Genomic DNA, 16,519 nt, shown 5'->3' on the forward strand with positions numbered 1-16,519 from the left:
TAAAATAACGAGTAAAAGTATCAATACCGGCCGCTATGTAGAAATACAAGTAAAAGTCCAGAATTCAAAATGTACTTGAGTAAAAAGTATGCACAATGTCCCAATTCACAAATCTTCAAAGGTTTTGAAAATAGCAGATCTACAAGCTCTCTCTACTATTTTCAACTGGCTAAAATGTATAGGGCTGACGGGGTTATTGTATGTTTTGTAATATTAATCTACAAAGAAAACATTTCTAATAATTGTAGTGGAGTAAAAAGTACAATATTTGACTGTGATGTAGTGGAGAAGAAGTAAAGGTATCAAAAATTGGAAATACTCCAGTAAAGTAAAGAATACCTCAAAATTGTACTTTTAAATTTAGAAAATGTCTTCTAAATTCTGACAGTTTTCTGAAAAAAATGTTTCTATTTCAGTCGTTCTCAAACATTTTAATGTCAAGGACCCCACAAATATATGTAATTGGCCACTGACCCCCATCTGAAAATATGTTGTTCCAGGAACCCCTCAGAAGCAAAGATTTGAGTTTGCTCTGAAAGAATATACATTCAAAGAATTGCACCGCATTTTCACGATTTCTCAAAAATAGCAGATCTACAAGCTCATAGCACGGAACTCGGTGCCGCGCTATGAGCTTAAAAAAAATAATACTTTCATTACCTTATGGGTGGACTAAAACCGCATTGCTTTTATTTTGAAGCCCATGTATTCTCACAGTGCACGCAATCTGCACGTCAACTGTGCACGTGAATTGCATGTGATTGAGAACCTGTCTTCCTTCCTTCACCCCCCTCATATGCCAAAATGTCGGCTTTTTGGATTTATTGGTGACGACGTCGGTGAATGAAGCCCAGCTGAGCATGCAGCTCCACAACACGGTAGGAGCATGATTACCAAACTTCCTCGCAGGAGGACAAGTTAAATCCCATTATGCTTTATTGCTTTATTTAACCCCCTCTAACCCGCCTCGCCAATAAAGTTAACTTAAAAGGTGTGTTAAGATGCTGCATCGTAAGGCGGTGTTGCGCCCTGAATGTGTCATGCTTCTGAAGTTCAGAACGCTTGGGCGATGTGCCGTGAGCTTGTGGATCGTCTGTTTTCGGCACACGAGTCGACACCGTTGAACCACAAAGTAAATATGGCAAAACGTGCACACATCAATGCCTGCCAGGCTGCCAAGTCTCAACAATATAATCACTGGTTGGCTTGTTATTGTGTTTTCAGAACGTGGTTGTTTAATGGTTGTCTCACTCATCTCATGGTGATAGTAAGCAGCGTGCCATGTAGGTTGTGAAAGTGGCACGTCCAGGGTCCTCCTTATCGAAGAACAACTAAGAGAGCTACCTCTAATGTTGTCATTATTAAAATAAAATGCTAGTATTTACATAACTTGTAACTTCACTGTGTAAAGCAGTTGAAAGGAGGATTTTCAAATGTCCATAAATCGTAATCCAGGAGAGCTGTCATTGGTGGATCTTCTGCCATTCAAATTTCTGATTTAATTGTACCGTGCCTTTGTACCGCGCCGTCCCGACATGTAAAAGCTTCTGACGAAAGTTATACTAAAGTGTGTGTGGGGGCGGGGTGCGGGCAAACTCTGACTGTTAAAGTGAACGAGTATGGTGGCACTGGGAACTTCATAAATTCTAACTTCTAGCCGGCAATAAAATAATTACGATGAACGATGAACACGATGCAGTACAGAAGAAAACCTTCACGGAATGAATAAATGCTCAGTTCTCCAAGGTAATCTAAAGCCTTTTCCGGTTATTACTGTATCATTTATACAGCATGGCCTGTATTTATTGTACACTTCGCTGCTCCTGCGTATGATTGTGGCTTTCATGTGTAAGCATGTCGATGGCAAATCAAATTATGTTGAACCTCGAAGGTGAGACGTCTTAACTGGGTGTCTCAAAGCTGGACTGAACTGATCAGCGAAATGATTTGAGCACACTGGCAGTAGGCCAATACAAGGAAGTAACCAGCCCACACACACCTTTTACATTTTGTTTTACAGTGGTTGGATCCGGATGAAATGTTGCATATAGTCCTATATACGGTACCTCATAGTTGACTTAAGTCACTGACTGTCCATGCGAAGTTGGAGATTCTCACAGGAGTGAGCCATGCTGTTATCTTGTTATTTGTGGGGTGCTAGCCCCTACAACGTCTGGATTTCAGACATGAAGTCAAGCCAAGTTTTATTCATGCCCCACCAAAACATCATCATGCCCCCAAAAATCATCATTCCCCAAATACATGGGCGTCATGTGCAGCCAAGACTATAGACCACCGAAGTCTGACAAAATGTATACATCCTAACTGGCTCCCCCATTCTGAATCCCAATAGAATTTTCTTATATCTTGTCAAATAACTGTTTTCCAAAAATAAACAAATGATCCCAGCAGTTTCACTCATATGGGTATGAAGCTCCCATATGAGTTATGAACTCCCACAGGCAAGCTATCTGCAGAAATATGTTAAATATGTTAAAATTATTTCACTAATTGGTCTTATGTAAACATCATGTATGGGCTCTTTAGACAACACAACACTCCCTCACTGTGTGTTGCTGTTTATCGCTGCAGCCCTTGCTCCTTCTGTTTCAGTCCTTTGATAGTTCCAAATCACCCGTTGTTACAGCAGAGAGCGGAGATTGTCTGTAAATGTAAACACTCAGAACACGCATGTAATATTTCATAATACATTTCGATTTCAGCTCTGACATTACTTTTATATTCAGACATGCTCTAGAATGTGAAGAGTCTGCCTGTGCTATTATCTCATTTTGGCTTTAAAAAATCATGAAAATGTGTGCAAATCTTTGAATATATATTTTCTTTGACACAGAACGCTTTTTACTTAAATCTTTGCTTCTGGAGGTCCCTGGAATAACATATTTTGAGATGGGGGTCAGCGGCCACTAAATTGAAACATAGGTTTTTCAGAAAACCCATGATTTAGAATTTTGTAAAATCTGGTCTCAGTCCTAAATGGTTTTACCGCCATTTGCTGCTATCCTTCTGCAAGTAATTTCCTTCCAAAATGCAAAAGCTAAAATTGTCCTTTCCCTTTCTCCACAGACCAAAGAGCGCGGCTCCACCAGAGTTCACGCTCTGAACAACATCAACAAAGTACTTCAAGTCCTGCATCAAAACAACGTGAGTGCACTGATCACATCTCTGGCCTGTTTGTTTCATCGTCTGTCTCATTTCATTCAGTCAACAGATGCTGTAATTTAATTTATTTGTTATTAACATATGCTGGATTCAGCACAAATGCACGCATGCACACACACATTTACTTTGTAGATTTGGATTATTATTGCAAAACATACATTTACCACTTCAGCACTATACACATTTTGGTCATTTGCAAATAGCCGATCTACAAGTTCACAATGCATCGCGATGCAAGGTTTTTGTTGAGTGCACAGGGGTTAGGGTTACACACACAGGCTAAACACTCAAAAATAGTCATAGGAAACAGTAGCAAAACAATGTGTGTGTTTTCACAAACCCTCAAAGCTGGACATAGAAGGGGCTAGCGCCCCTCAAACCTAAATATTGATGGGATATAAATGGGATAATAGATGGGATATAAATGGATAAAGTGTTAAATTATTGTGATGCTGTATTAACTACTTTTTGCTGGGGACCCCCTGGAACCCCCCTGCAGTGTTTTATTAGACTAAGAGTAATGTTAACTCCATAGACGCATATAAAAACAGAAAAAGAAGAAAGAAGTTTACTTGTTTTTTAATCCTTTTTGTATTTATTTGTTTTCTTTTAAAGGAAAATAATGGCTGGTATCCTGGAACGACAGCGGTACAGGGTGGGAGAGGTTCAGATGTGATCAGGTGTGTAGGGTGACCCTGCCTGTGGGAGATGGGCTAGTTAGGCTGACCCTACCACTCCCTCAGGCACGCCCGGAAGGTCCCCTTCCGTGCGTGTGATGATCGGACTTCGCTGTCTGGTTGTCCACGCGGCCCTTACTTACACCTGCCATCTCGTCTGGAAGTCCCTTGGTGTCCACGCGGCCCTTACTTACACTTGCCATCTCGTCTGGAATCCTCCAACAGAGCAGCCTCCTCCTCTGAAGACAACTGATGGTGGAGACAAAGTACGAACCCCCTTAAGGAACAAAAGTCACAAATTCGGACTTGAACTGTCGCTCAAAAAAAATGTGATTAGGTTCAGGTTAATTTATTTGTTTGTCCCCGAAGGGCCATTTGGTGTAGAGTAAAGCATAACAGGCAGACCCATGAAAAAACCCATGAATCACATAAAACACAGTAAAAAAAGAAAAAACATGGTACACATAGGAAATATGTGTACCAGCGGGGGCAGCGGCTGTCCACCTCTGAACAGCGCTCAGTGGGTCAATGGAGACCCAATTGGTCTCCGGTTCCAACTCCGATGTTGCAGATTTACCCCCTTTACCCCCCTGCCTGGGGTTTAAGAGGATTTACCCCCTTAACCCCCCTGGGGTTTGAGAGGTAAGACATGATCCAGGCTACTAAAATTTACTCCAGCTATTTTTGAGGCCGTTCTCACAATCTGTTGGGTGTTATTTTCCCTTTATGTTCAGGTTTCCGTACCAGAAAATGATGGAGAAGGAGATAATTGACTCAATAAATGCACTGTAGAACAGTTTCATTAGAGATTTGTCAACCTGAAATTTGGCGAGCCTCCTCAAACAAAAGAGGTGTTGTTGGCCTTTCTTAAACAGCAAATCACAGTTTACATCGAATTTCAGCTTGCTATCAAATGCAAAAAAATGCCCAAGTATTTGTAGCTGGTCACCAGGTCAACTTGCTCACCATGGACAACACTGCTCTGGGGGGGATCTCCTATAATAATAAGAATATCTGGGCCAAGTGGCATTTCTTCCTCAGCCTAGTGGGAATATGCATGCACAGTTTAACCACAATCGGACGCTGCGTTGAGTAGTTGTCGCGATTTGTACAAAACGGGTACAAAGCGGGCTACTCCTGAAAAGTTTAGAAGCCAATCCTAGCCAATGAGGGTGGATTATGAGAAATCAAACAAACCCATATTGATCACATGACTATGGAGAGCATGTGTACCGATTTGCGTAAAAAAAATCACGGGAATCACACGATGTGTTCATGATTTGCAGCATTTTGTTTGAAACTGTGCACTTTGGACTTTGGAAGCCAATTTTAGCCAATCAGGATGTAGCCTGAGAAATCTGAAAGACCTGTTTCGTTGAATGGCTCTAGAGGGACTGTGTACCAATTTGCATGATGTTTGGACAAAATCTGTAGGTGTACTGTCCAAAAACTTGTTTTGCACAAAGTGGCCTCCTGGTGGCACTACTAACAGGCCGTTCTGGAATTTTTGGGGCAGAGGTTCATCGTTGGCATCCAGGGAAAATTTGGCATCGACCGGGTTAACGGTGCCGGAGATTAGCTGTTCACAGACGGACCGACACAAGTGCAAAACATACTCTCTCCCCATGCCTTCGGCCTGGTGGAGACAAAAAGCTTGTAGATCGGCTATTTTTGCTACGACAGTAATATGCAACTTGGCCCTCTGGATTGAGTGTGGAACTATAGTGGCCCTCTGGAGTGAGTGTGGAACTATAGTGGCCTCTCTGGAGTGAGTGTGGAACTATAGCGGCCCTCTTGAGTGAGTGTGGAACTATAGTGGCCCTCTGGAGTGAGTGTGGAACTATAGCGGCCCTCTGGAGTGAGTGTGGAACTATAGCAGCCCTCTGGAGTGAGTGTGGAACTATAGTTGCCCTCTGGAGTGAGTGTGGAACTATAGTGGCCCTCTGGAGTGAGTGAGTGTGGAACTATAGTGGCCTCTCTGGAGTGAGTGTGGAACTATAGTGACCCTCTGGAGTGAGTGTGGAACTATAGTGGCCCTCTGGAGTGAGTGTGGAACTATAGTGGCCTCTCTGGAGTGAGTGTGGAACTATAGTGGCCCTCTGGAGTGAGTGTGGAACTATAGTGGCCCTCTGGAGTGAGTGTGGAACTATAGTGGCCCTCTGGAGTGAGTGTGGAACTATAGTGGCCCTCTGGAGTGAGTGTGGAACTATAGTGGCCCTCTGCAGAGGCGTCTGGGAGAAATGCGAGGCCCTGTGCGAGATGTCGGGGGAATAATAATGAATTAATACTTACTTGCCTTACTTTACTTTGCCTTCCCTTTCCTACAAATATTATGCCCCTCTCCTCTCCTCTCCTGTAGGCCAGAGGTTGCCAGTACTAGAACCACTGGTGGTGTTTGAGCACCCTCTGGTGGTCCACAGAGGAGTCACACCTAGCTGTTAATAGAAGATTTGAGGACGGATTGATTAGACTGAGTTTAGTCAGAGCAGCAGAATTATTGTCTTATAGGAATGGAAAAATGAACGTACTCATTATGCAGAATGTCCCATTTAAAGTTTACAAATGTATAAAACAATAAATCGAAAATAGACGATCTACAAGCTCACAATGCGTCGCATCACGACGCATTGTGAGCTTGTAGATCGGCTATTTTCAATAGGCTGAAATGTATATAGGGCTGAAGTGGTTAATGTTGTAATAATAATTGTAATAATAATAATACAATCTACAAAGTAACTATAGTAGCTAAAGCTGTCAGATAAATATAGTGGAGTTACTGTAGTCTGTAGTAGTAAAAGTGGACATTGGAAATTCTCAAGTAAATCTCAAATATCTCAAAACTGTACTTAGTAGACATGTAAATATCCATGCCTTTATGAATAAATACGTTTATATCCATGCCTTTATGAATAAATACGTTTGTGGATGTTAGCACATTCTGGACGGGAACCCCATTTGGTGTTATACTTTAGCTATTGAAAAATAGCAAATCTACAAGCTCATAGTGCGGCACCGAGTGCCGCGCTACGAGCTTGTAGGTCTGCTATTTTTGAAAAGTCTTGAAAATGTGGCACAAATCTTTGAATATATAATCTTTCAGAGCGAACGTTTTTAACTCAACTCTTTGCTTCTGCGGGCGGGAACAACATATTTTCAGATGGGGGTCAGAGGCCTAAATACAGGTAATTTTTGGGGTCCTTGACATGGAAATGTTTGAGAACCACTGACACAGAAACACGAGACAAATCATCCCCCCCGGCATGTTTCTGTTGCGCTCCACTAACCCTAACCCTAACCCTAACCCTTTCCAACTTTACAAGTAATTAAAATCGCGCAATTAAAAACAATATAAAATTTTTACAATGTATTAGTTTGTGCTTAATCAAACAGTGCTTTACTGGCCTTGTTATGCGAGCGCACTTGTGAGATGATTTTGGAGCGCATGCGGTGATGCGGCATATGTGATTATGATATTATTAAAAAAAAGGCATAAATGGACTGCACGCCTTTATTTCCAAGTGACAATGACAAGCATACAGCTTGCCTATTTGTAGTAAGTACTAGCAGGCTATAGGCGTAAGGGGCTTAATCATTCACCATTTAAATAAGTGCTTAGACAGGTTTTGACAGTTTTGACAGTTCAGATAAAAGCGAGATCATTTTCGGGGCTCAGGGGAGGACGGGACCGCGGCGTGCGTCGCCAACACATACCAGCACACATGCAAGCAAGCCTTCATCCATATGTTTATGATTCGTTCATCAATGATCAAATCACTACATAAACGTTGATTATGACTGCCTTGACGACATGATAGCCTATCTCTCATGCAGGCATCACTGACACTCACCCACAGGACTTTAATATCACAGCAGTGCGCAGTCTCACGCCTTCGCCGTGCACTGCGCACGAATGGGTAAAATTAATATAGGCCAGCCCAAACGTATTCCATTCATGGCGATGCGATGTCGATGTGTCATGTAGGTGCGTGCGTGCGTGGACATGACAGCAAGGCAAGAGAGGTGAGAGGGAAACAGACAGGGTAGGCCTACAACTTTATTTAATTCATGCAGGTGTTCGTTGTTTTTTAAATTAACAACACACCAGTTAGTTGGGCTTGCGAGTTGCGTGTGCGTGCAGCGTGTGTGCGTCTGTGTGTGTGTGTGTGTGTGTGTGTGTGTGTGTGGGTGTGTGTGTGTATGAGAGAGGGGGGGTGACTTGAGGCGGGCAGAAAGGCACGGTAACCATGGTTTCCAGATCGTATAGCAGTGTTTCAGGTCGCAAAAACGAGGGCGAGGCTTGAGTTCTTAGGGCGTGCAAGATCAAAATCAGCCGTGACATTTATTAACGTGAGAACGAAATTAAGGAAGGATCAGCTGTTTGCGATCACTTTATAAATGCCTTGGCGACGTGGGTGTACTACGAAACCTGCACTCGAATCTGTGGCAGATTTTACACTCAATTGATAAATGAGGGCCTATGATCCTATAGTTTACTGTCTCTCTGCATTCTATGATCCTATAGTTTACTGAGACGCTACACTGTCTCTCTGCATTCTATGATCCTATAGTTTACTGAGACGCTACACTGTCTCTCTGCATTCTATGATCCTATAGTTTACTGTCTCTCTGCATTCTATGATCCTATAGTTTACTGTCTCTCTGCATTCTATGATCCTATAGTTTACTGAGACGCTACACTGTCTCTCTGCATTCTATGATCCTATAGTTTACTGTCATTCTGCATTCTATGATCCTATAGTTTACTGAGACGCTACACTGTCTCTCTGCATTCTATGATCCTATAGTTTACTGTCTCTCTGCATTCTATGATCCTATAGTTTACTGAGACGCTACACTGTCTCTCTGCATTCTATGATCCTATAGTTTACTGTCTCTCTGCATTCTATGATCCTATAGTTTACTGTCTCTCTGTATTCTATGATCCTATAGTTTACTGTCTCTCTGCATTCTATGATCCTATAGTTTACTGAGACGCTACACTGTCTCTCTGCATTCTATGATCCTATAGTTTACTGTCATTCTGCATTCTATGATCCTATAGTTTACTGAGACGCTACACTGTCTCTCTGCATTCTATGATCCTATAGTTTACTGTCTCTCTGCATTCTATGATCCTATAGTTTACTGAGACGCTACACTGTCTCTCTGCATTCTATGATCCTATAGTTTACTGTCTCTCTGCATTCTATGATCCTATAGTTTACTGTCTCTCTGTATTCTATGATCCTATAGTTTACTGTCTCTCTGCATTCTATGATCCTATAGTTTACTGAGACGCTACACTGTCTCTCTGCATTCTATGATCCTATAGTTTACTGTCTCTCTGCATTCTATGATCCTATAGTTAACTGTCTCTCTGCATTCTATGGCCCTCATTTATCAACCATGCGTACGCCAAAATATGGGCGCACGCCGAAATTAACGACATTTTCGGGATTTAACATTTCCGGCAAAGCTTGAAATTGAACGTGACAACGTTCAAAACCCACGTCTGCTCGGGACCTGGCGTACGTTTTGTCCTCACCTGTTTTTCTGTCTTAGAACGGCGGAGCAGCATTGTTTGACCAGCTGAGAGGCTGTCACAGGCATTTAAACATATGTTTTCACTCCTAAAATGTTAATATAAAACGGTATGTGTATGCAGTAAAAAACAAGAGAGAGATTTCCAACTTTACAGGTAATTAAAATCACGCAATTAAAAACAATATAACATGTTTACAATGTATTAGTTTGTGCTAATCAAACAGTGCTTTACTGGCCTTGTTATGCGAGCGCACTTGTGAGATGATTTTGGAGCGCATGCAGTGATGCGGCATATGTGATTATGATATTATTAAAAAAAAGGCATAAATGGACTGCATGCCTTTATTTCCAAGTGACAATGACAAGCATACAGCTTGCCTATTTGTAGTAAGTACTAGCAGGCTATAGGCGTAAGGGGCTTAATCATTCACCATTTAAATAAGTGCTTAGACAGGTTTTGACAGTTTTGACAGTTCAGATAAAAGCGAGATCATTTTCGGGGGTCGGGGGAGGACGGGACCGCGGCGTGCGTCGCCAACACATACCAGCACACATGCAAGCAAGCCTTCATCCATATGTTTATGATTCGTTCATCAATGATCAAATCACTACATAAACGTTGATTATGACTGCCTTGACGACATGATAGCCTATCTCTCATGCAGGCATCACTGACACTCACCCACAGGACTTTAATATCACAGCAGTGCGCAGTCTCACGCCTTCGCCGTGCACTGCGCACGAATGGGTAAAATTAATATAGGCCAGCCCAAACGTATTCCATTCATGGCGATGCGATGTTGATGTGTCATGTAGGTGCGTGCGTGCGTGGACATGACAGCAAGGCAAGCGAGGTGAGAGGGAAACAGACAGGGTAGGCCTACAACTTTATTTAATTCATGCAGGTGTTCGTTGTTTTTTTAATTAACAACACACCAGTTAGTTGGGCTTGCAAGTTGCGTGTGCGTGCAGCGTGTGTGCGTCTGTGTGTGTGTGTGTGTGTCTGTGTGTGTGTGTGTGTGTGTGTGTGTGTGTGTGTGTGTGTGTGTGTGTGTATGAGAGAGGGGTGTGACTTGAGGCGGGCAGAAAGGCACGGTAACCATGGTTTCCAGATCGTATAGCAGTGTTTCAGGTCGCAAAAACGAGGGCGAGGCTTGAGTTATTAGGGAGTGCAAGATCAAATTCAGCCGTGACATTTATTAACGTGAGAACGAAATTAAGGAAGGATCAGCTGTTTGCGATCACTTTATAAATGCCTTGGCGACGTGGGTGTACTACGAAACCTGCACTCGAATCTGTGGCAGATTTTACACTTGATTGATAAATGAGGGCCTATGATCCTATAGTTTACTGTCTCTCTAAAATACGGTCAAAATGAACATAAGAGGACGTCGGCTGGTACTAGAATGCTTGAATTTTATATAGGCAAAAGAAATGGTACAGAAAAATGCAATGAATTAGTTTGGTTAGTCAATGGCTAATACGGCAAAACTAGGCTGAGACTTTTCTTCTTCTCAATGTAAACAACAATAATAAAGCCCGCCTTGGTCCCCCGGATATCCTGTGCTAAACACAAATGCATCATGGGATATGCAGTTCGACTTATAATTCGTTTCTTAGTAAGCAATATCAATCAAATAAATCATACTGTGAATTAAATCGACTTCTTTTGTTTATAATCAATTCTCTTTTTAACTAATAATAATAACAATATGCACATTTAACTGTTATGCAATATAAATATTACACAAATGAACTGTAACCTAAATTAAGTTACAACATCCTCCCACCCATGAACTATTTGTTCATCTAAATATCAAGACAGTACAGTAACTGAATAGGTCTTCTCAGCAAAGTCCCTGTGGGAGTGCGGACCATGCACGACCTGACAAGTCCATCTCGGCCTGTAAACAGTTCTGTGATTCTCCCCAGTTTCCAGGTTTGTCTGGGGGTATTGTCCTCTCCAATGAGAACAACGTCACCCACTTTCAGTGGGGTGGGCGTCGGTGTGTCGCAGCGGTGTGCTGACTTCAAGTCCATGAGGTAATCCTTACGCCAAGCGTTCCAGAAGCGGGTTGTGAGCTTCTGCCTGTACTTCCATCTTCGAGTGATCTCTGCTTTGTTGACAGTTGGGTGCTGTGTGTCGGCAGGGAAAGGCTTGGGTGGCAGTGAAGTCAGTCGTTTTCCCACCAAGAAGTGGGCTGGGGTGAGTGGCTGTGGCTCATCCACTTCGTTGTGCACAAACGTCAGAGGCCTTGAGTTTATGATAGCCTCCACTTCTGTCAGTACTGTGCACATCTCTTCAAAGTTGAGTGAAGCTTTCCCAAGAACTTTCTTCAGGCATGTTTTTACTGATCGGACCATTCGCTCCCAGAATCCGCCCCACCAGGCTGCTCGTTCTGCGATGAACTTCCAGGTGATGCTTCTTTCTGAGAAAAACTCTAACAGCTGGGGTTCTTTGATAGCTTTCCACAGCTCTTTCAGGTCCTGGTCAGCTCTCTTGAATGTTCTGGCGTTGTCTGAGTAGATTATCTTGCATAATCCCCTCCTGGAGACGAATCTTTTCAGCGCTAACAGAAAGGTCTCTGTTGACTGATCTGAGACCAGTTCCAAGTGTACTGCTCTGGTTACAGCACAGGTGAAGAGAGCTATGTATGACTTCTTCACAGAATCACCTGCTTTCACATAAAGCGGCCCTGCAAAATCCACACCTGTGACTTCGAATGGTGGGGATTCCGTTATTCTGTCTTTGGGCAAGGGCGCGGTGATCTGCCGTCCGGCTTTTGCCTTGAATCGTTTGCAGACTGTGCAATTGGCCACAATGCTCTTGACCAGCTGCCTGGCACGCAGGATCCAGTATCTCTCTCTCACTTGTACGAGAGTGTCTCTCACTCCTGAGTGCATCACTTTAGCATGACAGCTCTGTATCAGCAGCTCTGAAAATCTGTGCTTGTTGGGCATAATCCATGGGTGCTGCTGTCTGTATGTGAAGTCGGACTGCTGGAGCCTTCCTCCCACGCTGAGCAGCTCGTGTTCATCCAGGAAAGGTTTCAGTTCTTTAATCTTGCAATCATTGTTCAGGCTCTTTCCTGCCTTCAGTTGTTTTATTTCCTGGCTGAAACTCTGTTGTTGTGTAGTCTTGATCCAGTACTTTTCTGCCTCGAAGAGCTCGTCAGTAGTCAGTTCTCCCTTTGTCTTTGTTTTTGTTTGTGCATTGGCTATGAATCTCTTTATCCAAGCTTTCACTCTGAGGACTCTTTTCAGCTTGCTGTATCCTTCCAGCTGTAACACTGGTTCAGTGGGGTCTGTGTCGTTTGCAGCGAGCTGTACAGTGATTTGTTGACTGGACTTGAGTTCTGCATTCACGTTGCCTTGAACATGTTCATCGTCAGTCTCCTCTGACTGATCGGGTGTAGTCAGAACGCTGGGTCCATTCCACCATAGCTGGCTCTGTATCAGTTTTTCGACACTTTGTCCTCTTGTTGGTAGGTCAGCTGGGTTGATTTTTCCTGCTATGTGTGACCATGTTTCAGGGTTGGTCAGTGACTGGATCTCGGTCACTCTGTTTGCAACAAACTGTTTCCACTTCTGCGCTGAGCTGCAAATCCAATGCAACACAATCATGGAGTCTGTCCACATTCTTATCTGTTTGGGTTCCAGTTTTAGAGTAGTCATCAAGTTGTTGGCTAGTCTCGCTCCAATCACAGCTCCCATGAGCTCCAGGCGTGGCAGTGTCATTTTCTTGAGGGGGGCCACTCTGGATTTGGATGCGACTAGGCTCATTATCGGTTCTCCGTCTGGTGATTCACCTTGCAGGTAGGCAGCAGCACTGTAAGCTCTTTCACTTGCGTCACAGAACACATGTAATGTCAGGGCATGTTTGTTTTGTATGTCTGTTTGATACCACCTTGGTATGGCGAGCTGGTGTAGCTGGGGCAATTCTGAACACCACTGTTGCCATTCTCGAGTCAGGTCAGGTGGCAGTTCTTCATCCCAGGAGAGCCCTCTCTCCCACATTTCTTGAAACATGCACTTGATTCTGATGGTGAAAGGTGTTAGGAACCCGAGTGGGTCGTAGATGCGTGCAGCTGACTGTAGAACGCTTCTCTTTGTGTTCTTCATTTCTTTTAGTATGTTTAATAGCGGTCTGAGGTCAAAGGTGAAGTCATCGGTTGCTGGTCTCCACACTAAACCCAGCACTTTGAGCACTGCTCCGTGTGTCTCTGGTGCTAGTGTGTGTTCTGTTGTGCCCTCCTCCCATTTATTCTCCAGCTCATGAGAGTTGGTCATCCACTTGCAGAGGTCCATCCCGGCGCTTGACAGCATCTTCTTTGCAGTTGTTGTCACATGGTAGGCCTCTTCAACACTGTTTGAACTTGAAATAAAATCATCCTCGTACAATGACTCTCTTAGTGTCTCCACAACCTGTGGTTGTTCTGCTTCGTATTGTTTCAGGTGATGTCTGATTGTAGCTGCGAGCAGGAATGGACTTGGGGAGGCTCCAAACACCACTCTGGTCATCCTCAGCACGCGTAGCTCTCCATCTTCTTCTCCACTTGGTGGACGTGAGAGCCACAGGAATCTCACAGCATCTCTGTCCTTCTCCACAATGGAAATCTGCAAGAAGGCCTTTTTTATGTCAGCCATGAAGGCTATCTTATGTTGTCTGAATTTAATGAGGACACTGAGTAGATCTGGATTCAGGTTTGGTCCTGTGAGCAGACAGTCATTGAGGGATGGACGGCCATCTTCATGTGACGATGCGTCAAACACCACTCTCAGTTTTGTGGTCACTTTGTCTTCTCTGAGTACTGCATGGTGCGGTAAGTAGTATTTCACATTGTCTGTATTTGCGCCCTTAGGCACATCCTCTGCAATGTTCTGCTGTAAATAGTCCTCCACCACTTCATTGTATCTGCTGTAGAATGTGACATCCTTCTTTAGTCTTTTCTTCAGACCTTCAAATCGTTTCGCAGGAACTCTGTAGTTGTCTTGTAGATCTGCTCTTTCTGGTTTCCATGGCAACTCCACGTGGTATCGTCCATCCTTGAAAATTGTCGTTCTCTCGAAGATCTGCAGAGCCTCTTCTTCTGCTGGGTTCTGCGTTTTCTCACTTGTGATACCCAGAGACTCAATTTCCCAGAATGCACATAGTTGCTTGGAGACAAGTGTGTCCTCTTCAAGTGGAATGAACATGCAGGTTGCCTCGGCGACACTTGACATGGACACTGGTCCCTGCACAGACCATCCAAAAGTGCTCTCCAGTGCTACTAATGTCTCTGTCAGTCTCTCCACTCTCCCTGAGACTATTTGCCAGTAGTAGTCTGCTCCTATTAGAACGGAGAGCTCAGGGTCGTCGTCGTTGCCTGGAAAATCTGCTAGTTGTAGTCCCTTTTTCTTCATCTCGTGCTGAATCTGGTCACCAGGAACTTTCATCACAGCTGAGCACACCTGTGGGGTTTCTATGGCCTCAATTTCAATTATCTGCTGGTTGTCCCAGACATTCTGTAGAATTACTCTCACTGTGTTGCGCCGTGAGCTTGTAGGCACAGTGGAGCCAAACGTGTGAAGAGTGAGTGTTTCTTGTCTTATTACTGGTAAGTTCAGGCTCCTCACCAGGTTTTCATGGATGAAGCTTCTCTGACTCCCTCCATCGAGTAAGCAACGAGCTATTTTCCTTCCTGATGGGCCTCCCACCCATGCCTTAGCCGTTTGCAGCAGCACAGTGTTCTGTCCTGGTTTCATCTTTGCTGGGTGAGGAATGACTGAGGAAACAACAGCATCTTCTGTAGCGGTAGGTAGCTGCCCCTCACTCTTCTCACCGGTGCACACAGCAATATGGTGTCTCCTTCCACATTTTTCACATGACACATCCTTCACTTTGCATGTCTTCGCGATATGTTTCTGTCCTAGACACACAAAGCATCTTCCCATTTTCTTGATTTTTTCTTTGCGTTCAGGAATGTCATAGTTAGGGCAATGTTCAGACTTGTGCTCTGCACTGCCACAGAATACACAATTCCGAGTACTGCCTGTCCTCTCCTGGCTGGCGGTGTGCAGTGCAGCAGCAGATTGCATGCTGGGTCTGTTAGTCTTCGTGTCTTTGTACGAGCATGACTGCTTCCATGGTTTGCTTTCTGGTTTCTGTTCTTGAGTGTATGACGATGTCATTTGCAGTGCTCTTTCCCTGCTCTGAACCTCTTTCTGTAGGAATTTGACTATTTCATCAACTTTCCATTCATCATCACTTCCCCTCTGACGGCTATATTCAAGAGCTATGTCATCTGGAATCATCTTCATTAAAATTGGGCATAGTAGGCTTCCGTAGGTGTCTGACACTACACCCAGTGACTCCAGGCTCCTAATTTGAATTTCACATTCATCATATAGCTGCCTTAGTGCATGCACATCAGAGGATTTCTTCACAGGATTTAGATTCAGCAGCCTTGACATGTGAGCACTGACAACCAGATCTTTCCTTCCAAATCTGCTTTGCAGTAATGTGATCGCGCTGTCATAATTAGAATCCGTGAGCATCAGTCCTGCTACTGCCTTTGCAGCTTGTCCAGTGAGATACGTTTTCAAGTAGGTAAACTTTTCACGTTTGCACAGTGCATCATTCGTGTGAATAGCGGTCTCAAACTGGCTCCAAAACTCCTGCCATTTACTGACATCTCCATTGTATTTGTCAATAATCAACTTCGGTAGCTTTACAGAATGCCTCTGTGCTAATGAGTTAGCCGAATTAGCGTCGCTCACCCTTTGTATGGCTGGCATTTGGAGCTGGTGGTCTCCCTCTTCTTGCCGCCTTATCATGCGCGGCTCTTAGACGAGACGACACGGTTCTTGTAATCCTCCGTTGTTTCGATCTCGTTCTCCAGGTCATCCAGCGCCGTACGCCGTTCAATTGCGTTGTCCAGGTCCAGTAGACTGTCCTCCTTCGCCGACAACATATCCAATAAAGTGCTCAATTGATCCACGTCCGCGTCTGGCTTGGCCATTTCTGCGTCGATATTGTTCAAAAGTCTTGTAGTAATACCTCTTATTGCACCCCGTTTTCTTCTCATTCTTTCCATTTCTTTACGTTCCTCTTCTGCTCTCAAAGCAGCAACAGC

Source organism: Protomyctophum parallelum (assembly GCF_964188405.1).
Source record: "Protomyctophum parallelum genome assembly, chromosome: 9".
Lineage (NCBI taxonomy): Eukaryota > Metazoa > Chordata > Actinopteri > Myctophiformes > Myctophidae > Protomyctophum > Protomyctophum parallelum.